The 24,492-nt window shown below is 40.1% G+C and overlaps 1 pseudogene; it reads right to left on the bottom strand.

Moving 5' to 3' along the window:
• The window catches only part of LOC119041628 (tubulin alpha-1A chain-like), a 178,464-nt pseudogene that overhangs the window by 37,118 nt on the left and 116,854 nt on the right, over positions 1-24,492 (bottom strand).

Raw genomic sequence — 24,492 nt, 5'->3', positions numbered from 1 at the left:
GGATTCCTTTGTATGTAATAGACTGTCTCTCTCTTGCTACCTTTAAAATTCTTTGTCTTTATACTTTGCCATTTTAATTAAGATGTGTCTTGGTGTAGATCTCTTTGGGTTCATCTTGGTTGTGACTCTCTGTGTTTTCTGAACTTGAGTGACCTTTTCTTTCTATCACCAGGTTAGGGGAGATTTCTGCCATTATCTCTTCAAATAGGTTCTCTCTCCCTTGCTCACACTCATCTCCTTCTGGCACTCCTATGATGCAGATATTATCATCCTTGATATTGTACTAAAGGTCCCTTAGACTCTCCTCATTTCTTTTGTCTCTTCTTTATTTTCTCTTTGGGTTGATAGTGTCATCTTGTTCAATAATTCACTGATTTGAACTTCTGGTTCATATAACCTATTGTTGATTCTTCCAAGATCATTCTTTCTGTAAGATATTGTAATCTTCACTTATGAAGGGTTCTTACTTATCATTTTTATATATTTTAATGCTTACTATACTATATATTTATTTAAGTTCTCACTTAGATAACCCATTCTTCCCCTAAGGTCTTTGAGCATCCTTATATTATTCAATAATTTGAACCATTATTCAAAACTCTGCACCTTGTGTTTGTGTTGCTTCCATTTCATCTATTTATTTTAATTGTTTTGGGGGGTATTTCTGTTGTTATTTTACTTGGGACATTTTTTTTTACTGTCCCATTTGATCTCTGGGTGTTAGGTAGCTTTGTTATATTTCCTGTACCTGTTTTGATGCATTTATGATAAAGGTGTCTTGCTGGGGTCAGCTGCACAACCCTTCAGAAAATCTGAACTCCATGGTCCAGAAGTGTTTCTTCTGGATTATGTGCCCCCTTGTTATAGTTGAGTCTTAAATACTATTGGCTCTTTCATGGTAGAATTATCACTTTAGGTTGGGAGATTATATGGGTAACCCTTGACCTCCATGTGTGAGATGCTGTGCAGAGGCTGCTTTTTGATGTGGCATTGTTCTCAGCAGGGTCTGGAGCCTACAGAAATTCCCCTTTGGGTGTACTGATTGTGGGACTAGTTGGTTCAAGTTTTGGTGTGGGCTGAAGCCCAATCCTGATTTTGTTGGTGCTCAGTCCACTTAGATGGGGTTCAGATATAGGTCAATTTCAGAGGTGTGTAACTAGCTACCTCTCTACAGCTACGAGGCTGTTCACCAGTGTTTGTGTCTCTGCCAACTGGACCTGGGTGTGCATGTGAGGGGACATTCTATATAAGAGTTAGCTTCTTCCTGCTTGGAATTGGTGTCAGCTCTCTATAGAGAGAGCTGAGGCTCCCTGAAGTCCACCTCCCTCTTTTAGCCACTCTGTCCCTCCCTGAGGTTACCTGGCCTTTCTCCTGAGCCTTTTGCTGAGGGACTATAGGATGAGTCCAGCATGTTGAGTTAGTCCTGGCAGGTTTCCTACTTTGTTGGTCATGCAGTGTGACAGGCACTCAGTGAGGGGAGGCAGCCCATGTTCAAATCCAACCCTTTCAGTCTCTGCCAGAGACTCCAGCACTTGCTTATTTGGGGGATCACTGCTGATTTGAGATGGGTATATTCAGCTTCCCCTTTGCAAGAGTGAGCTCAGCAGGTCTGGACCTTACAGGACATGTCAAGAGTGTCCCATTGGGGCTGGAGCCTGGCCAGCTTGCCAGTGGAGGCTATAATTTCTAATTCCAAGACTTCAGTATGAGGCAAGTTACCTGTCCTTTTCCCAGGCAATATCCTCCAAGGATCTTGCACTTTGAAACTCCCCCTTCTGAGATTCTTCCCCACCCCCACTCCCCACTCCCCACTCCTGAAATGCACCCAGCAGGGGAATCTGGGGCATGGCAGTGCTGATCTACAGAGCTGTATCCCCATTGGGGCTGGTGACTGAAAACCTGTAGAAGGGTCATGGGTAGTCCTTTACCTTCCCAGAGTAATGTAGGCTGAGACTGGGTTTGCCTCCCTGAAAGCATACAAGCAGCTCCATTCTTACTTGTCTAACTCTCAGACAGCTGCCTCTCAGGAGACACAGTCCAAAACTCTGTGCTCCATGCAGTTCTCGGTTTGCCTGCAAACCGAGCTGGGCAAGCCTCCCAAACCCCTTGTTGCACAATTTTCCAGTCTCTTTGCTCAGCTGGTCTCAGCAGGAAAGGATCTGAAGACCCAGAGTGGCTTGGTGCAGCTGTGAAAAGTTTAGAATGGGCCAAAAATGGGGCTTTTTTCCAGCTCTGCTAGGTTACTCTCTGCAGCAACAGTTGTAGGAGTGGCTCCAAGTACAGGGAGGGATGCTGTCCATATACTGAAGGGGAAAATTGGTCCTCTTTCCCAAGCCACTTAGTAAGTTCTCTGTTCAGGTCTCCACTCTGTGCCTCTTTAAGAAATCAGGGAGCTCCTTTAAGATGCTGCTGTCTGTTGCCCTTAGAGGCCCCATTGCAGTAATGTGGTTTCTCCTGCAGTCTGAGCTCACATAGTAAAATATTCAGGCTGGTGCTGAGACAGCAGAAGCACTTTACTCTGAATGTGCTCTCTGATTCTCACAGACTTGGTGGAACCAACTGTTTCCCACTGCCAGAGACCCTGACAGTCTTCTCTTCCCATTTCTATTGCTGTGGGTTTGGGACCACTAGGTGTAATTAGGGCCTCACAACCTTAAGGGAAGGGAGCACTACAGCTACGGTTTCTTTCTGGTTTCTCAGCTGGCACAGTGGCTGTGCACAGGATCCTTTCCCATCCACATTTCATTTCCTCTTATCAGTCTCTATGCAGTACTCATACACTGAGTCACAATCTGGGTCTCTGTATAAAATCTCCCCCAAAATGAAATGCCTCTCAAAGTGACTGCTGGCTACAGTTTGTAGGTGCCTCTGAAGGACCAGGATGTGGCAACCTGGTCTCTTTAGCAGTCTGAGTCCCTATCGTGAGCTCTCTAGGTTAGCACTGCAACAATAGAAGCACTAAACACTGAGAGTGTACGTACTGAGTCTCATAGGCTCAGTGGATCCCCACAAATTTCCTGTGACAGACAACACAGAGTGTCCTCTTCCTATATTTGTTGATGTGGGTTGGGGATCCCTATGTAGAAGTGAGACCCCTGGCCCTTAGTGGGGAGGGAGCTCCAGAGCTGCAATTTCTAACTGGTCTCTTAGCAGCCATGCATGGGGTCTTTCCTCTTCCATTTATAGGCCCCTCTTACCAGTCTGTACAAAGCATCTTTTGTTCTTCTTGGCTTTAAACTTTCATACCAGCTAAGTGTGAGTTGATTTTTCTGGTTGATTGTTAAAAGTTGAACTGCAAATCTGGATTGGGGGCAGGAGCAAGTGGATGCAGCTTCCACCTGCTCTGCTGCCATCGTCTAAATCCCTAACCTTTGGCATTTTAATTATGATGTGTCTTGATGTGGGTCTCTTTGGGTTTATCTTGATTGGGACTCTCTGTGATTCTTGGACTTGTGTGACTTTTTCTTTCACCAGGTTAAAGAAGTTTTCTGTCATTATTTCTTCAAACAGGTTCTCTATACTTTGCTTTCTGTCTTCTCCATCTGGTACTAATGATTTGAATGTTATGTTTCTTGTTGTCCCCCCAAATCCCATAAACTATCTTCCTTCTTTAGTTCTTTTTTCCTTTTTGCTGTTCTGATTGAGTGATTTTTTTTCACCTTGTCTATTAGTCTGCTGATTCAATTCTCTTTATCCAGTCTGCTTCCAATGTATTCTTTATTTCAAATATGTTATTCTTCATTTCTGACTGGTTGTTTTTCATAGTCCTTTTTCCTATGTACTTTTTTTTATGCTGTTGATCATCCTTATAACCATTACTTTGGGCTCTGGTTCTGATAAATTGCTTACCTCCATTTCATTTAGCTCTTTTCCTAGAGATTCAACCTGTTCCTTTATTTGGGGTCTGTTTCTTTGTCTCCCCATGTTAGCTGTCTCCTTATGTTTGTTTCTATGTATTAAATAGAACTGCTATGACTCCCAGACTTGGTGGAGTGGCTTTCTTTAGTACATGTCCTGTTGGACCCAGGGTTGTATTCTCCTTGATCACCTGAGCTTGGTGCTCTAGGAATTACCCTTGTGTGAGTTATTTGGGCCCTCTGTTATAACTGTTTTTTAACTGGTATTTTCTTGTTTGTGGGTGGGCTCCACATTCAGACTGGTTGACTGGGAGGCTCAACCTCAAGCAGGCCATGCAAATTGCTGTACAGGTACTGACAAAACAAAACGAGATAAAACAAAACAAACCTGAAAAAACTCAGGAACAACAAAAAGACATCACCTCCTCCTCCATCAACAGCAAAAGAATCAGAGAAGGAAAAAAACCCACAAAGAAATAAAATAAAAAAAGAATAATATAAGACAAGGTGGGGAGTACTGGGGTATGGGCTGGGATGGGAGTAAAAGACAAAAAAGTGTACTTGAGCAACAATTAAAATCAATAAACTTTTAAAAAATACCTCAATGAGATTCCACCACATACCAGTCAGAATGACCATCATTACTCAATCAGTAAACAATAAGTGCTGCTAAGGTTGTGGCAAAAAGGGAACCCTAGTGAACTGTTGGTGGGAATGCAGACTCATGCAGCCACTGTGGAAAAGCGTATGGGATTTTCTAAAAAAAATTAAAGATAGAAGTCATTTCCAATCCAGCAATTTTGGTGCTAAGACTACACTCTAAGAATTCTGAGTCACCAATTCAAAAGAACTTATATACCCCAATGTTCACAGAAGCATTACTTACAATAGTCAAGTGCTGCAAACAGCCTAAGTGCTGCAAATAGCCTAAGTACCCTTCAGTAAATGAGTGGATCAAGAAAGTATGGTGCATTCATACAATGGAATATTGTGCAGCAGAAAGAAAAGGAAGTCCTATCCTTCAAGACAGAATGAACAGAACTAGGGAGCATTATGCTAAGTGAAAGAAGCCAGGCAGTGAAATGCCAATACCATCTGATCCCTGTTAGGGTTGGCAGGGATAGGAGGAAGCCCTGGCTGGACTACAGCCAAGATGGCCCCAGAGTACAAATGAAGATGGCCGACAATCAAAATGGAGCTCAGAAAAGCCAGGTGACATCCAATCAGAGAGCTGGAAGGGCAGGCTTTGCCAAAACGGACATCTGCACAGCACCCCGAGTTGGAGGCCCACCAATGTTGTATTGCTGCTTTGTTCAGAGGGGACCAATTCCCAGCTCCTGCAGGAAGCCAATGGAAATAACCCCACCATTTTTTTCTATTTAGATGATGAGCTTCTCTGATCTCTGAAGAGCAGGGAACCTCATCCAGGTGTATCTACCTCAGTAAAGCTCTGTATTTTGCCTACTTTTGTGGCTGATTGGCATTTTTTCCTTGGCGGAGCCTGAAAGAAACCTTTCAATCTCACCTGTATGTGAACCTAATGAACAAAACAAAAAAGTGAGTAAAATAGAACCAGAGACATGGAAATAAGGAACAAACTGACAGTGATCAGAGGGGAGGTGGGAGGGGGTAATGAGGAAAAAAAGGGGAAGGGGCAAGCAAAGGAATATGAATAGGGGACTCATGGGCACAGACATTGGAGGGATTGATTGTAGGAGTTGAGGGAATAGGGTATGGCTGAGGAATGTGGAAAAAGGTGGGACAACTATAACTGAACAACAGTTAAAAAAGAACACAAAGGTTAGTGAATTCAACAGAAAGATTCCAATATAAACAGTTTGACAAATCAAGTTTTCTTAAACAACTGCAAATATACAGTATTTATTAGTCTTTACCTGAATCAGTCATTTCTTAAAGCCCTCATAAAGTCAGTCTTCATTCAACTCTCATATATGTAGGATTCTATATATAATAAAATTAAACACAGAAAAATATTCAATTAAATAATTAAAAATAAATCATTGTTTTAATGTCAGAATAAGCACTACATTTCAGAGAGTGTTATTTTTAAAGCTCCAGTGTGGCATGTTTTTTTAAAAATATATATTTTATTGATTATACTATTACACTTGTCCCATTTTCCCCCTTTCTTCCCCTCTGCCCTGCACACTCCATCCTACCCTCATCCCCCACTTAAGTTCATTTCCATGGGTCATACATATAAGTTCTTTGGCTGCTACATTTTCTATACTAGACTTCCCCCTGTCTATTTTCCACCTACTTATGCTACTTATTCTCAGTACCTTTTTCCCCTCTCCCCCCTGCCCATCCCTCCACTGATAACTGTAGGAGACCATTCTGCATGGTGTGGGCCTAGTTCCCACTGGGAGATGCACAGGATCCACACCCACGAATAGGTTCTCTTGTGGGGAATCAGGCCTGCTATGTACCTAGGCTGCTTTGAGTCTTGCTTTTTGCTAAAAACTCCCTCACCCAGATTTGTGGCAAACATTTACTGCAAAGTAACTTCCTAAAAAACATGCTAAACTTTCCTAGGACCAGTGAAATCAGTTCAAGCACTTTTGCCCTTTTCATTTGCAAATATCCCTCATCTGTGATGTGATTAGTGGCATCCTCTCCTTTGTTTTCTGTAAAAGGTAACCACCTAAAGCAACCTGTGCATAGTAAATGAGGACTATCATGTAATGTGACAATAAACCCAATAAAGGTTGGTCATGGCAAGGGCTGTAGCTTTTGCTTCCCTTGAGAGAAAAGCCATGCTGCTCCCTTTTCCTCCACAGAACTTGGTAGTCCATGTGAATGTCTCATTTCATCCATAATGACGCAGACACTGTGGGCTGGTGTCCGCATCAGATACCCCTCCATTTCTCTGGTTTGTTCCTGTTCTAATTGTTTGCTTAGTTTGTTTTAGTTTTAGGTTTGGTGGTTAATAATTGTGAGTTTGTTGCCATTTTACTGTTTGTATTTTTTATCTTCTTTTTCTTAGATAAGTCCCTTTAATGTTTCATATAATAAGGTCTTGGTGATGATGAACTCCTTTAACTTGACCTTTGTGGGAAGCACTTTATCTACCCTTCCATTCTAAATGATAGCTTTGCTGGATAGAATAATCTTGGATGTAGGTCCTTGACTTTCATGACCTTGAATACTTCTTTCCAGCCCCTACTTGCCTGTAAGGTTTCTTTTGATAAATCAGCTGACAGTCTTATGGACACTTTTTTGTAAATAACTGTCTTGTTTTCTCTTGCTGCTTTTAAGATTCTTTCATTATCTTTAATCTTGGCTAATGTAATTATCATGTTCCTTTGTGTGTTCCTCTTGGGTCCAACTTCTTTGGGACTCTGAGCTTCTGGACTTCCTGGAAATCTATTTTCTTTGCCAGATTAGGGAAGTTCTCCTTCTTTATATTTTCAAATAAGTTCTCAATTTTTTGCTCTTCCTCTTCTATTTCTGGCACCCCTATGATTAGGATGTTGGAACATTTAAAAATGTCCTGGAGGTTCCCAAGCTTATCCTCATTTGTCTGAATTCTTGTTTCTTCATTCTGTTCTGATTGAATGTTTCTTTCTTCCTTCTGTCCTCACTGTTGTTTTGAGTCCCAGTTTCCTTCCTGTCACTATTGGTTCCCTGTACATTTTCTTTTATTTCGCTTAGCATAGCTTTCATTTTTTTCTTCTAATTTGTGATCATATTCAACCAGTTCTGTGAGCATCCTCATTACCAGGGTGTTGATATGTGCATCTGATAGGTTGGCTATCTCATTGTCACTTAAGTTGTATTTTTTCTGGAGCTTTGATCTGTTTTCATTTGGGTTTTTTTTTTTTTTTTTGTCTCAGTGTGCCTGTTATGTAGTGACAGGCACAGCCTTAAGTGTTCACCATGGAGAGCAACCCAGTCCTTGGTTGTGATGCTGTATGTGGGGGAGGGGTTTGAGAGGGAACAAAGCTGCTTGCTCCACTCTCTGTTGGTTTTCAGTCCCTTCCCCCACTACCTACAATCAAATTGGGCGCTTCTGGTGCTGATTCCCAGGTGGGTAGTTTTGTGTACATTCTAGGACCTTGTGGGTCTCTCCAGTGAACTCTTCTGTGAGGCTGGAAGTTTTTCCCACTGTTGCCTCAACCCCACAGGTGTTTTCAGTCAGAGGTTTTGATGATTTATTTCCCTGTGTTGGAAAACTGGGTTCCATGGTCTGTTTTGCTCCCCAGTTTTTTCTCCCATTTTATCTGCATGCAAATGTGGGACTTCCCTGTCTACCAGCTGCTGCCTCACTGGGTGTACCAGTCACTGCCTTGCCTGCCCTGGTCCTCCAGTTCCTCCTTGCTGTGAGTCCTCTCTGTCTGGCTCTGCCCCTCCTGAAGAAGATGAATGTTTCTTCTTTAACTCCTTGGTTGTTGGACTGCCATACAGTTAGATTTTCTGTCAGTTCTTGTTGTTTTTTGTTTTTAAATTTGTCGTTGTCCTTCTTTTGGTTGTGCGAGGATGTATAGTGTGTCTACCTATGCCTCCATCTTGGCCAGAAGTCTACATGTTCTAAAACAAAGCTAAGCAGCATATACTATATTCATATAATATAGTTAAGATCATTGTTGTAAGGTAAAATATATATATGACAAATATATAAGTACAAAGTGGGGGCAAAAGTAGGTTTACAGTTTTGAGTATGTGAAATACACATACTCAAAACTATATTTATTCTTGTATTATTATTTATTAGTTATTGTATTATGTTCCATACAAACACCAAAGTCAGTTTGGACTTTGTCTGTATATATACATACATATAATTTCCTCTTAGAGGATTTTTGCAGAATATTCATCATGGTTAATTCTTTTAAAATTGCATTTTACTTATAAATTGGCAACTCAATTTATAAGTAAATGTTAATTTATCATTTAACATCAAATATATCATTAAAGGTTAAATAGAACTTTACCATATATACAATATTTTATATACATTATTACATTTTTAAAAATCTATCTTTCAATGTGAAACTTCAAAAGTATTAAAATAAAGGACATTTCTTTTTCTTTAAATTTTGTATTTTGTACTTCTGGTCAAGATAGAGGTGTAGGTAAATATGGTTTGCCCCCTCAAACAACCATAGCAAAAATTACAACTACAATACAAAACAAGTATAACCCAGAATTGTCATAAAATTGAGATGTATGGAAGTCAAACAACCAAAGAATTAAAGAACTCACATTCATTCAGATAGTTAGGAGGGACAGAGACACAGAAATGCAGAGGTGCAGAGATGCCCAGATATAGAATGGATGGTCCCACACCTATGTGTGTGAATAAAAATTGGGAGGGATACCTTGGGAGCAAGGTAACCCAGCTCCACACTAGACCCCCCAGCTCAGGAGTCCAGTGCCAAGAATATAAGTTCCCATAACTTCTGGCTGTAAAACCACTGGGGTTTGGATTGGTATAAGAAACTGTGGGTATTTCGGATGTCTCCACTTAAAGGGTGCAAAAAGATTTAGGAATTACAAAGACTCACTTTTGGGTTCTGGCACCAGGGCAGCACCTAGAAGGGCACCAGTGACATATGGGGAGAAACTGAAGTGTCAGGCATCAGGGTTAGTGCCAGGGCACCCTCCTCCTGGACAAAACTCCAGAGGCCAGGCAGTGGACATTTTCCCTTTTCTGATCCCTCCCCCCCACAGAGCCACAGAAGGAGACATCATAATTGAGACTCCATCAAACTGGTTCTCATTAGTTTCTCTGCCTTGGCCATTACTTAAGGCTCTGCATCATACAACTTATGAGTGCACTGTTCTACAACAGTCCATGCTACTAAGACAGGAACTCAAAGCAGTTCTAGTTAATACATAGAAACAAACATAGGGAGGCTGCCAAAACAAGGAAACAAAGAAATATGGCCCAAATGAAAAAAGAACAAAACTCCAGAAAAATAACTTAACAAAATGGAGATAAGCCATCTATCAAATGCAAAGTTCTAAACACATTATTAGGATGCTCAAGGAACTCACTGAATACTTAAATACCATAAAAAAAACCACAGGCAGAAATGAAGGTTATACTAAATGAAATAAAGAAAAAATTACAAGGAATCAACAGTAGAGTGGATGAAGCTGAAAACCCAAACAATGTTTTGGGACATAAAGAAGAAAAAAAATTCAACAAAATGAGGACAGGGTACAGAGCCTCTGGGACAAATTCAAATATACCAACATGTGAATCATAGGGGTGCCAGCAGAAGAGAAAGAGAAAGAAATTAAAAACTTACTTGAAAAAATAATAAGAGAGTTCTGGCCAAAACGAAGGCATAGGTAGAAACCCTTCACTTCATTGCACACCCAAAAGGAGGATAACAACCAATATAAAATCAATAAATAGTTTTCGGCGGGGAAGATGGCATCGGAGTAAGAGGGAGCGGATTCTAGCTCCCGCACTCGTGGGTGAAAATCCTGGCAGATCTATAGAAAAGCATCGCACCAATCCATCAGTTATCCAGCATTTGTGAAATTGAAAGAACAGAGACTCTGTTGGACGCTGAAACACCAGAAAGCGGCAGGTCAGTGGGGCTTTGGGGACCAGTTTAAAGACAAAGCAGCGGCGGGGGCTGGCGCCCCAGGCCAGGTGGCCCGGGTGCTGCATCTACAGCCGGGGTCCAGAACCATCGGTCTGAGACCAACACCAGAGAGGTCTACCACAGGAGCTTAGGCACCCAGTGGCTCCAGTGGCCACCAGCGTGGGCCAGCAGCCCCCCTGCTTCCTGTATAAGCAAAACTGGACAACACCGGGCAGAGACCTGTCTGCTTGCCAGCTTGCATTTTTGGGGAGGGGTACAAAGACACAGGGACCGGTTCAACTGCAGACTCTGTGATTGCAAGCCTGGGAGAATCCAGAGATGCATTAGCCTCACGGGTTTGGTTGGGGACTGAGCGGGAATGAGAGACAGGCTGTCCAGAAAGTTTTGTTTTGTTTTGTTTTTTATTGAAAGTGGACTGAGGTGTTCTCCTGCCAAGGCAGATTGGCTTGCTTCCTATCTGGCCTTGCGGCGAGCCGGGGGTAAAGTGGAGGCATTTGGGGACTAGCCACACGAATGGGAAGCGCCCTGCCGGTTACTCCGGGTCCCAGAAGGTCTGTTGGAAGCGGAGGCCTCTGAGCCACCACCAGGGGACTGGGAAGCCCGCTGCTGGTTACGCCAGTCCCAGAAGGACTAGCTCGCGGGTGCAGAGAGTTCAGAGAGGCGCCGCAGGACAAAGACGCTCCCTGACGGTTTCCTGCTCGCACGCGTAGCCGGACTCTGGCGCGCAGGGGCGCAGAGATCTTTGAGCCGGAGCTGCTGGACCTAGAGGCGCGCAGAGAGCTCTGGGCTGACGCCACTAGGCTCGGGAGGTACTGGGGCCAACGCAGACTGGGAAGCGCTGATTGCGCAGTCCCGGCCTGCCCCGGGAATGAGCCCGGCAAGTGCGCAGGTGCCCACACCCCAATCCGGTAGCCTGGCTGGTGCGCGCACTTGCGCCGGCATCCCAGCACACAGGGAGATCCTGCTACAACGAGAAAAACCAGTCTGGACAGTTTGAAACCAACAAGGGAAGGGTTTCTCTGTTGTTGTTATTGTTTATTTGGTTTTTTTTTTTTTTGCTGTTTACTTGTTTGTGTTTTGGGTTTTTTTAAATTTTTTGGGTTTTTTCCTTTTTTTAGTAACTTTTTTGTGCATTAGTTTAGTAACCTTATATATTTTTTAAATTTTATCACTGCTTTATCTTTCTATACTTTGTTCCTCTCCTTTCTTTTTCCCTGTTTTAGTCCTTCTCCCTTTCCTCTTAAACTCATTGCTTTCGCCTCCCCTCTCCTACCTTTTCGTTTGATTGTATGTTGCTTCGTTTCCTTTTACCCGCAAGAGACACCAACAACTAGGAACTGTGAAAGGACCAGAATGGGACCCGAAGAGGGGGCATCTCAACAGTAGAGACAGAAAACAAACTTCACCTTCCTATAGCAGAGAAGCCACGAGGAGATGCATTTTTTTCATTATTTTCACCTCTTTTATATTTTAATAATATCTCTGTATTCCTCCTTTTTCTGTAGAGGCTTCTTAGTCTTGAGTAGGTATATTGTATTATTAGACAGGCTCCCCCTGTCCTTTCCTCCATAGTGCTTTGCTAACCCTCTAAACTACACGCCACTTGTTTTCCTTTAGCACACTACCTAAAGCACTATACCCCCTACTCAGACAGACCACATAGAGATTGTTACACGAGTGCTGCTCTAATATTAGTGCAAATAATAGCTGATCTATGCAACAGTAAATAGTTCACAACACATCTCCCAGATCTTAAACCATTGTACAGGTCCCTGAACTCTATCACTGTAGTGGTTACCTCTATTGGCTCACACACCACGCCTATTCACCGTTCCTTATACTCACCTAACCTCAAAATCTAACCATCTAAACCCTCACTGCTTTCTAGTTACAACTAACAAGACTTCCCTCCCCAACAAGAGGCTTACCTTTTGTCCATCATCTCGTAAAAGTGTCAAGTTTGGCTGAAGAACACGGTTAATACAATATACAGTCTAAAGATCGCCTATCTCCTCTCTACCAGCTGTGACTGTAAATATCATAAAAAACTCTTATGCTGTCATAAACCATTTTGCCTCCTCCTACAACTGATTACACATACACAATAAAAGGAGTAGGTGGAAACGGAGAACATCAAGATACCTGAAGGAGCCTGCACCACTGAAATTCACAGGTATTATACCACAGAAGTTCACAGCATAAACCCAGGGAGTCAGAACAGATCAATTTTAGAAGCTGAGGCCAACAAGAAGAGTCGCACAAACAATGGGAAGACAAAGAAACAATCCCCAAATAAAAGAAAAAGCAGAGGCTTCAGAAAGAATGTTAGATGAAATAGAAGCTAATCAACTAACAGATAGTGAATTCAAAGCACTGGTAGTCACAAAATTCAAAGAGCTCATGATGAGCTACCAAAAACTACAGGGGAGCTACAATGATCTCACCACAAACTATATCAACATAAAAAAGGAAATAGAAACTATCAGCAAGGGACAGGAGGAAATGAAAAATACAATCTCTGAATTGAAGAACACAGTAGATAGTTTCAAAAGTAGGACAGAAGAGGCGGAGGATAGGATTAGTGAGCTGGAGGACAAAGTAGAAAGCATCTCACAGAAAGAGCAGGAAAATGAAAAGAAACTTAGAAAGAATGAAGAGGGATTAAGAGAAATACAAGACAATATGAAACGTAATAATATCCGAATAATAGGTATACCAGAAGGAGAAGAAGAAAAACAAGGAATAGAAAACATACTGGAAAGAGTAATGAGAGAAAATTTTCCTAATTTGATGAGAGAAAGAGTCACACAAATCCAGGAATCACAGAGAGTCCCAACCAAGAGGAACACAAGGAGGCCCACTTCAAGACACATCATCATCAAAATGGCAAAATTCCAAGACAAACAGAGAATCCTAAAGGCAGCAAGGGAGAAAAAAGAAGTAACATACAAGGGAGCCCCAATAAGGCTAGCTACTGACTTCTCAATGGAAACACTCCAAGCAAGAAGAGAATGGCAACAAATATTCCAAGTAATGAGAACCAGAGGCCTACAACCAAGGCTACTTTACCCAGCAAGGCTCTCAATCAAGATAGAAGGCCAAATAAAGAGCTTCCAAGACAAAAGAAATCTAAAAGAATATGTCTCCACCAAACCAGTCCTACAAGAAATACTAAAGGGACTACTTTAAGGAAAGGAAGGAAAAGTGAGAGACAGAGAAGAACACAGGTACAAAAATGGCAATGAATAAGTACCTATCAATAATAACTTTAAACGTAAATGGATTAAATGGTCCAATTAAAAGACACAGAATAGCTCAATGGATAAGAAAGCATGACCCTCACATATGTTGCCTACAAGAGACCCACCTCAGGACAAAGGACCATCACAGACTAAAAGTGAAAGGCTGGAAACAAATTTACCAAGCAAATGGACAAGAAAAAAAAGCTGGGGTAGCAATTCTCATATCAGACAAAATAGACTTCAAAAAGAGGACCATAAAGAGAGACCCAGAAGGTCACTTCATAATACTCAAGGGAAGAATCCACCAAGAAGACATTAACATCGTAAATATATATGCACCCAACATAGGAGCACCAAAATATATCAAGAAAATCTTAGAGGACTTCAAGAATGATATTGATGGCAACACAATTATAGTAGGGGATTTTAACACCCCACTATAAAAAATGGACAGATCTTCTGAACAAAATATCAATAAAGATATTGTGTCATTAAACAACACCCTAGAGGAAATGGACTTAACTGACATATATAGAGCCCTTCATCCAAAAGAAGCTAAATACACATTCTTTTCAAATGCACATGGAACATTCTCAAAAATTGACCACATGATAGGTCACAAAATGAGCCTCAACAAAGTCAAGAAAATTGAAATCATACCAAGCATTTTCTCTGACCACAAGGGACTGAAAATGGAAACCAACCCTAGAGGAAAAAACCCAAAGCACCCCAAATCATGGAGACTGAATGGTATGCTACTAAACAATGAATGGGTCAAGAATGAAATCAGGGAAGAAATCAAAAAGTTTCTGGAAACAAATGAAAACGATCTCACAACAATCCAAAACTTATGGGACACAGCAAAGGCAGTCATGAGAGGGAAGTTTATAGCAATACAGGCCTACCTAAAGAAGACAGAAACATTTCAAAAAAAACAACCTCACCCTACGCCTGCAAGAACTTGAGGAACAACAACAAAATCAGCCCAAAGCAAGTAGAAGGAAGGAAATAACCAAGATCAGAGCAGAACTAAATGACATAGAGACTAAAAGCACAATCCTAAGGATTAATGAATCCAGGAGTTGGTTCTTTGAGAAGATAAACAAAATAGACAAGCCTTTAAGTAGGCTCATCAAGAAAAGAAGGGAACGGACACAAATAAACACAATCAGAAATGAAAGAGGGGAGATTACAACTGATACCACAGAAATAGAAAGGATTGTAAGAAATTACTATGAAGAACTATATGCCAAGAAATTTGAGAACTTAGGGGAAATGGACACATTTCTAGAAAAATATAATCTCCCAAAACTCAATGAAAAAGAAGTAGAAAACCTGAATAGACCAATAACAGCAAAAGAAATTGAAGCAGTAATAAAAAACTCCCATCACACAAAAGCCCCGGACCAGATGGATTCACAGGAGAATTCTACAAAGCATTTAAAGAAGAGCTAACCCCCATTCTTTACAGACTATTCCAAAAAATCCAAAAGGATGGAAAACTCCCAAACTCTTTTTATGAAGCCAGCATCATCCTAATCCCAAAACCAGATAGAGATACAACAAAGAAAGAAAACTTCAGGCCAATATCACTGATGAACATAGATGCTAAAATCCTCAACAAAATATTGGCAAATCGCATCCAACAATATATCCAAAAGATTATACACCACGACCAAGTGGGATTCATCCCAGGGATGCAAGGATGGTTCAACATTCGCAAATCAGTAAATGTAATTCATCACATAAACAAAAGCAAAGACAAAAACCACATGATCAGATCAATAGACGCGGAAAAAGCTTTTGATAAGGTCCAGCACCCATTTATGATAAAAAAACTCAGCAAAGTGGGAATAGAGGGAGCATTCCTCAATATAATAAAGGCCATATATGAGAGACCTACAGCCAATATCATACTTAATGGGCAAAAACTAAAAGCTTTTCCACTAAGATCAGGAACAAGACAAGGATGTCCACTTTCACCACTTCTATTCAATATAGTATTAGAAGTTTTGGCCACAGCAATCAGGCAGGAAAAGGAAATAAAAGGCATCCAATAGGAAAGGAGGAAACAAAACTGTCACTGTTTGCAGATGACATGATAGTGTACATGGAAAATCCTATAGACTCTACCCAAAAACTGCTCGAACTAATTAATGAATTTGGCAAAACAGCAGGATACAAAGTCAATATCCAGAAATCAAAGGCATTTTTATATACGAACAATGAATCAGCAGAAGCAGAAATCAAGGAAAAAATCCCATTCGATATAGCAAAAAGAAAAATAAAATATCTGGGAATAAACCTAACCAAGGAGGTAAAAGACCTGTATGCAGAAAACTACACAGCACTGACGAATGAAATCAAGGAAGACACAAACAAATGGAAACATATACCTTGTTCATGGATTGGAAGAATTAACATCATCAAAATGTCCATACTACCCAAAGCAATATACAGATTTAATGCAATACCTATTAAAGTACCAATGGCATATTTCACAGACATAGAACAAACACTTCAAAAATTTATATGGAGCCATAAACGAGCCTGAATAGCAACTGCTCTTTTGAGAAAGAAAAACAAAGTAGGAGGGATCACAATACCTGATATCAAACTGTATTACAAAGCCACTGTAATCAAAACAGCCTGGTACTGGCATAAAAACAGGCATATAGACCAATGGAACAGAACAGAGAGCCCAGAAATCAACCCAAATCTCTATACTCAATTAATATTTGACAAAGGGGGCAGTAACATCAAATGGAGTAAAGATAGCCTCTTCAACAAATGGTGTTGGGAGAACTGGACAGCTACGTGCAAAAAAATGAAACTTGAGCACCAACTTACACCATACACCAAAATAAATTCAAGGTGGATAAAAGACTTAAATATAAGCCATGACACCATTAAAGTCCTAGAGGAGAACATTGGCAAGAAAATCTCAGATATTTCACGCAGCAACTTCTTTACTGATATGTCCCCTAGAGCAAGGAATGTAAAGGAAAGAATAAACAAATGGAATCTCATCAAAATAAAAAGCTTCTGCATGGCTAAAGAAAACAGTATTAAATTAAAAAGACAACCAACTGTATGGGAAAACATATTTGCCAATGATACCTCAGACAAAGGTTTAATCTCCAAAATATACAAAGAACTTACAAGACTCCACTCTAGGAAGACATCGAACCCAATTAAAAAATGGGAAAAGGACTTGAACAGACACTTCTCCAAGGAGGACATGCAGAATATCCAGAGACACATGAAGAGGTGCTCAATATCGTTAGCTATCAGAGAGATGCAAATTAAAACCACAATGAGATACCACTTTACACCAGTCAGGATGGCTATCATAAACAAAACAACAAACAACAAATGTTGGAGAGGTTGTGGGGAAAAGGGGTCCTTAGTTCACTGTTGGTGGGAGTGCAGACTGGTACAACCATTATGGAGAACAGTATGGAATTTTCTCAGAAAAATAAAAATCGACCTGCCTTTTGACTCAGCTCTCCACTGCTAGGATTATATCCCAAGAATCCTAAAATATCAATTTCAAAGAACCTTTGCACCACAATGTTCATAGCAGCACAATTTACAATAGCCAAGAGTTGGAAGCAACCTAGGTGCCCGTCAGTAAATGAATGGATCCAAAAATTGTGGTACATATACACAATGGAATTCTATGCAGCAGAGAGAAAGAAGGAGCTACTACCCTTTGCAACAACATGGATGGAACTGGAAAGCATTATGCTGAGTGAAATAGGCCAGGCATTGAAGGACAAATACCATATGATCTCACCTTTAACAGGAAGCTAAATAACAAAATAACAAGCAAATAGAATAAAAACAAAGACACTAAAATAGAGAACAAGTGGGCAGCGATCAGAGGGGAGAGGGAAGGGAATTTAAGGGGAAAAACGAGGAGGGATTTTGAAGAACAAGTATGAAAGACACAGGGATGAGGTTGTGGGGAGGGGGGAATGGGAGGGAGGTGGGGAGATGGGGCGGAGGGAGGGTTGGGATGGGAGAAATTGACAAAAGAAAACTGTACTTGAAAAATAACTCAATAAATTTAAAAAAATCAATAAATAACCAGAAGTGCCAAAAAATCAAACTGCATGAAAGTCCAACAACCAAGGAATTAAAGAAACAATCAACCAGACCAACCAAACAATGAAAACAAAAAAGAGAGAAACCATGGTGAGGCAGGGCCATGTGAGAGATGCTGCAGTGAAGCAAAGGACCGTTCAGGTGGGGTTGACTGAACAGGAAACTAAGACTTAGATCTGTCTGTAGACTATGGTGAGGATTGCCTCAGTGGGAAAACTCCCAGTCTCACATGAGGATTTGTTAGATGGTGGGCTAGAGCTGAACATATGAGCTGCATTGTGCCCTCTCTGGCCCCAACCCCACAGACAGCAAGCACTACAATGCAGCAAGTTAATAAGTTCAAGTTAATAAATGCACCAAGACAGAGAAATATGACCCAAATGAAAGAACAGAGCAAAACTCCACAAAGAGAGCTAAGTGATGAAAAGATAGCCAACCTATCTGATGGAGAGTTCAAAGCCCTGGTAATCAAAGCGCTCATAGAACTCATTGAGGTTGGTCACAAAATGAAAGATACCCAAAGTGAAGTGAAGTAAATATTCAGGGGACCAAAAGTGACAGGAAGGAAACCAGGACTCAAATCAATGATTTGGAACAAAAGGAAGAAATAATCATCCAACTGGAACAGAATGAAGAAACAAGAACTTGAAAAACTGAAAAGAGGCTTAGGAACCTCTGGGACAACTTTAAACATTCCAATATCTGAATTATAGGGGTGCCAAAAGGAGGAGAACAAGAGCAAGAAATTAAAAACTTATTTGAATAAATAATGAAGGAAAACTTCCCCAATATGGTGACAGATATAGAATTCCAGGAAGGCCATAGAGTCCCAAAGAAGTTGAACCCAAAGAAGAACACATCAAGGCACATCATCATTAAGTTGCCCAAGATTAAATATAGAGAGAATCCTAAAAGAAACAAGAGGAAAGGAGAAAGTTACCTACAAAGGAGTGCATATGAAGCTATCAGCTGATTTCTCAAAAGAAACCTTACAGGCAAGAAGGGGCTGGAAAGAAGTATTCCAAGTCATGAAAGGCAAGGACCTATATCCAGGATTACTCTATCCAGCAAAGCTTTCATTTAGAATGGAAAGGCAGATTATGTGCTTCTCAGATAAGGTCAAGTTAAAGGAGTTCATCATCACCAAGTCCTTAGTATATGAAATATTAAAGGGGCTTATCCAAGAAAAAATAAAAAATATGAACAGTAAAATGAAAACAAACTCACAACTATCAACAAATAAACCTGAAAAAAAAGAAAAACAATGAAAACAAAAACTAAGCAAACAACTAGAACAGGAACAGAATCAGAAAAATGGACATCACATGGAGAGATTTCAGTGTGGAGGGGGAAGGGAGGAATAGGGAGGAAAGGTATGAGGGACAAGAAGCATAATTACCTTATTTTTCTGGACTATAAGAAGGACCCTGAATAGACTTTGAGAGTACCTACCACCTAGGACAGAAATGAGTGAGAAGGTGATGCATGAGTTGCACTTAATTGGTGTACCTCAAGGATAGCACAACTGTTGGACTGAAGGCATAGGCCTGGCACAGAAGGGCACTGGGGCCAGGGCAGCAAACTGAGGAACTGGGTTGGAGGCTGGGCAACTGTGAAAAGTGTTGCCCAGACCTGGTCCTAAAACCGTAGGAAGGGAGAAAAGTGAAACCCAACACCCTCAGTCTGCTGAAGCCAGGAAGACCAGCAGAACTTGCTTGGCTGGTTTAAGGTCAACAGGTGGCTTTACATTCTAAATTTTTTTTTCTTTTATTTTTCCCCAAGTGAGACAGTAAGACCTGGAGCTGTGAAAGGACCAGAGTCAGACCCAAAGAGGGATCACAAGGTCAATTCCAACAATTGAGAAAGAGAGAGAAATTTCACTTTGCTACTCCATAGAACTTGCTTGTTATTCTTTATTTGTATAATTATTATTATTTCATAATTTTACTTCTTTCACTTTATTAGCATTTTTTTATTTCTCTTTTTCTGTTTCATTTTATTCCTTTTGTTTGTTAATTGCATTGTTTGACTTGTTTTCCTTGTTGTCTCTTTCATAGCGTATTTTAAATTTTCCTTCTTTCACTTCACTTGTATTCCAATAGCACACTACTGTAGGTTATGTACTTCCTATTTTTTTTGCATATTCTTTTTTTAAAGATTTTATTTATTTATCTGTAGAAAGGAAGGGAAGGAGAGAGGGAGAGAAACATCAATGTATGGTTGCCTTCGTGCATCCCCTGCTGGGAACTGGACTGCAGGGAACCGGCCTGCAACCTGTTATGTGCCCTGACTGGGAATCGAACCACAATTGTCTGGTTTGCAAGCCTGCGCTCAATCCACTGAGCTACACCAGCCAGGTCTATTCTTGTTATTCAGATCATATAGATTCTGTCATATAATTTTTGTTCCAGTATTATTGTAAATAATTGTTGCATACAATTGCAAATACTACACAGCACCCCACCACTCAGGATCTGAGCCCATTTCACTGTCTTCTGGAACTTTATTACTGTTGTGGTTACCTCTACTCTCTCTCACACTATGCCTAACTTCTATCCCTTAATCCAACTATGTCTCATAATCTAACCTCCCACAAGCTCACTGTTTTCTAGATTGAATCACAATCCTTCCCCCCTCTAACAATACTCTTGTCTTTTTCCCACCCATTCTAAAAAGTGGCCAGTTGGGTGAAATATCATGGTTAACACTATACTTACCCAAAGGATCTCCTATCTCTTCTCTATGGGCTGGTACTTTAAATCCCACAGAATGCCCTTCACTGCATAGTCCATTTTGCCTTCCCCCTCCAACTGATCACATAGAAGAGTAGGTGGGAGCTATGAACACCAGCATACCTGCTGGAAGGGAGAAACCACCAACAAAGCAACCACCAATAGATAAAAAAGAAAGATGGTGAAGGAGTGAGTGGAAGCCATACTAACCTCCACCCAGGACCAATCTGAAATTACAACTAAGCAGTAAAGAAATTACCCAAAACTACTGAACAATAGTAAGACAGAAGCCTCAAAACCTTGAAGAGACAGAAGAACCACCTTTGACAAAACCTGCACAACAGCATACAAGATGTGGCAGGCAGAGTGATCCTCAGTTAACCAGCTGGAGGAAAGGATCCACCAAAAAAGTCCCAACAACCATCAAAACCTGAAGATCTAGAGAGCAAACATAAATGAGAGCCCAAGAGCAGAAAGTTCAGGAGATAAAGGAGGCTGCACTACTGAACATCAAAGATCTAGAAGTTCATACCAAAACTCAGGGAGTCAAAAGAGATCAATTTAAGAAGCAGAGGCTAACAAGAAGAGTCTCTCAAACAATGAGAAGACAATGAAAAAAAATCACAAACAAAAGGAAAGGAGGAAGCCTCAGAAAGACTCCTAAATTATATAGAGGCCAGTCGACTATCAGATATTGACTTCAAAGCAATGATTATAAGGAAGCTCAATGAGCTCACAGAGAATTACCAAAAACTACAGGGAAACTATGATGATCTCACTGGAAGTTATTTCAACATGAAAAAGGAAATAGAAAGTATGAACAAGGGCCAGGAGGAAATGAAGAATATAATTTCTGAATTGAAGAACACAGTAGAAAGTATCAAAAGCAGGCTAGATGAAACAGAGGATTGGATCAGGCAGCTGGAGGACAAGGCAAAAAAAAAAACAAAAACCCAAAAGTGCAGAAAAAGAAAAAGACTCAGAAAGAATGAAAAGGTTTTCAGGGAGCTGCAGAACAACATGAAACAGAATAATATCCTTATAATAGGGATACCAGAAGGACAAGAAGAAGAGCAAGAGATAGAAAACCTATTCGAAAAGTAACAATGGAAAACTTTTCTAATTTGATGAGAGAAAAGGTCACACAAATCCAGAAAACACAGAGAATCCCAATCAAGAGGAACCTAAAATGGCCCACTTAAAGACAATCATCATTAAAATGGCAAAATTCCAAGATAATCAGAGAATCTTAAGGGCAGCAAGGGAAAAACAGCAAGTAACATACACAGGAGCCCTGATAAAACTAGCAGCTGAATTCTCAATGGAAACACTCCAAGCCAGAGAGAATGACAAGGAGTATTCCAAGTAATGAAAAACAAAGACCTGCAATGAATGCTACTCTATCCAGAAAGGCTCTCAATTAAACTGGAAAGCCAAATAAGTAGATTCCTAGACGAAAGAAGTCTAAGACAGTACACCTGTTCCAAACCAGCTCTGTTAGAGATGCTAAAGGTTCTGCTTTAGAAAAAGGAAAAAGCAGAGTAAGAGAGAGAGAGGAACACAACTCTGAAGGAAGTAAAATGGGAATGAATAAGTACCTATCAATAATAACCTTAAATGTAAATGGATCAAATGCTCCAATCAAAAGACATAGTATAGCTGAATGGAGAACTCATGGCCCACACATATGCTGCCTGTGAGAGACCCACCTCAGAACAAATTACCAACACAGGCTGAGAGTGAAGGGTTGGAAAAAATATTGCAAGCAAATGGACAGGGGAAAAAAGTAGCAATACTGACCAAATGAAATAGACTTCAAAAAAGAACCATAAAAAGAGAACCAGAAGGTCACTTCATAATACTCAAGGGAAGAATCCACCAAGAAGACATAAACATTGTAAATATATATGCACCAACATAGGAGCACTCAAATACATAAGGAAAATCTGGGGAGACTTCAAGAAAGATATTAGCAGCAACACAAATATAGTAGGGGACTTTAACAACCCACTGTCAAAATGAATACATCTTCCAAACTAAATATCAACAAAGATATTGCAGCATTAAAAAATTTCCTAGATCAAATGGCTTAATTACCTGGCTGGTGTAGCTCAGTGGATTGAGCACGGGCCTGCAAACCACACGATCGCGGTTTGATTCCCAGTCAGGGCACATGTCTGGGTTGCAGGCCAGTTCCCTGCTTCTCTCCCTCTCTCCTTCCCTTCCCCTCTAAAGAAATAAATAAAAAATCTTTAAAAAAATGGCTTAATTAAAATATACATATATACACAGAGAGAGAGCCTTTCATCCCAAGAAAGCTTTCCACAATCATATGCAACATTTTCAAAGATAGACCACATGATAGGACACAAAACGAGCCTCAACAAATTCAACAAAATTGAAATCATACCAAGAATTTTCTCCAACCACAAGAAACTAAAACTGGAAACCAAACCAAAAGAAAAAAACCCCAAACACTAAAAAGCATGGAGATTGAATACTATGCTATTAAATAACAAATGGGTCAAGAATGAAATTAGGGAAGAAATCAAAAAGTTTCTGGAAACAAATGAAAATGAACTCACAACCCAAAACTCATGAAACACAGCAAAAGGTAGTCCTGAGAGGGAAGTTCATAGCAATACAGACCTATCTAAAAAAGAAACATTTCAAACAGACAACCTAACCCTATGCCCACAAGAACTTGAGGAACAACAACAAAGACAGCCCAGAACAAGTAGAAGGAAGGAAATAACCAAGATCAGAGCAGAATTAAATAACATAGAGACTAAAAGCACAATTCTAAGGATCAATAAATCTAGGAGCTGGTTCTTTGGAACGATAAACAAAATTGACAAGCCTTTAAGCAGACTCACAAAGAAAAAAGGAGAGAGGACCCAAATAAACACAATCAGAAATGAAAGAGGAGAGATTTCAACTCATACCACAGAAATACAAAAGACTGTAAGAAATTACTATGAAGAACTGTATGCCAAGAAATTTGAAAACCAAGGTGAAGTGGACAAATTTCTAGAAAAATATAATCTTCCAAAACTCAATGCAGAAGAAGCAGAAAGCCTGAACAGACCAATAACAGGTGACAATTTAAAGCAGTAATAAAAAAAAAAAACTCCTGATACATAAAGCCCTGGAATGGGTGGTTTCACAGAAGAATTTTATAAAACATTTAAGGAAGAGCTAACCCCTATCCTTCACAGACTATTTTAAAAAATCTAAGAAGATGGAAGACTCCCAAACTCTTCTTATGAAGGCAGCATCATCCCAATCCCAATAACAGACAAATACATAACAAAGAAAGTAAACTTCAAGCCAATATCACTGATGAACACGGATCCTAAAATCCTCAACAAAATATTGGCAAACTGCATCCAACAATACATTAAAAAGATCATACACTATGACCAAGTAGGATTCATCCCAGGGATGCAAGGATGGTACAATATTCGCAAATCAATAAATGTAATATATCGCACATACAAAAAAAAAGACAAAAATCACAGGATCATATCAATATATGCAGAAAAAGCATTTGATAAGTTACAAAACCCATTTATGATAAAAAAAAAAACACTTAGCGATGTGGGAATAGAAGGAGAACCTCTCGATATACTAAGACCATATACAAAAGACCTAGACCCAACATCATACTCAATTGGCAAAAACTAAAATATTTCCCACTATGACCAGAAATAAGACAAGGAGGTCCACTTTCACTGCTTTTATTCAACATAATATTGGAAATCTTAGCCACAGCAATCAAACAAGAAAAGGAAATAAAAGGCACCCAAATTGGAATAAGGAAACAAAACTGTCATTGTTTGCAGATGACATGATAGTGTAAATGGAAAATCCTATAAACACCACCACATAACTGCTCAACCTATTAAATGAATTTGGCAAAACAGCCAGATACAAAGTTAATATTCAGAAATCAAAGGCATATTTG

Source organism: Artibeus jamaicensis, unplaced genomic scaffold (assembly GCF_021234435.1).
Source record: "Artibeus jamaicensis isolate MK-2021 breed Jamaican fruit bat unplaced genomic scaffold, CSHL_Jam_final contig_410, whole genome shotgun sequence".
Taxonomy (NCBI): domain Eukaryota; kingdom Metazoa; phylum Chordata; class Mammalia; order Chiroptera; family Phyllostomidae; genus Artibeus; species Artibeus jamaicensis.
This window is presented reverse-complemented; position numbering and strand designations above follow the sequence as displayed.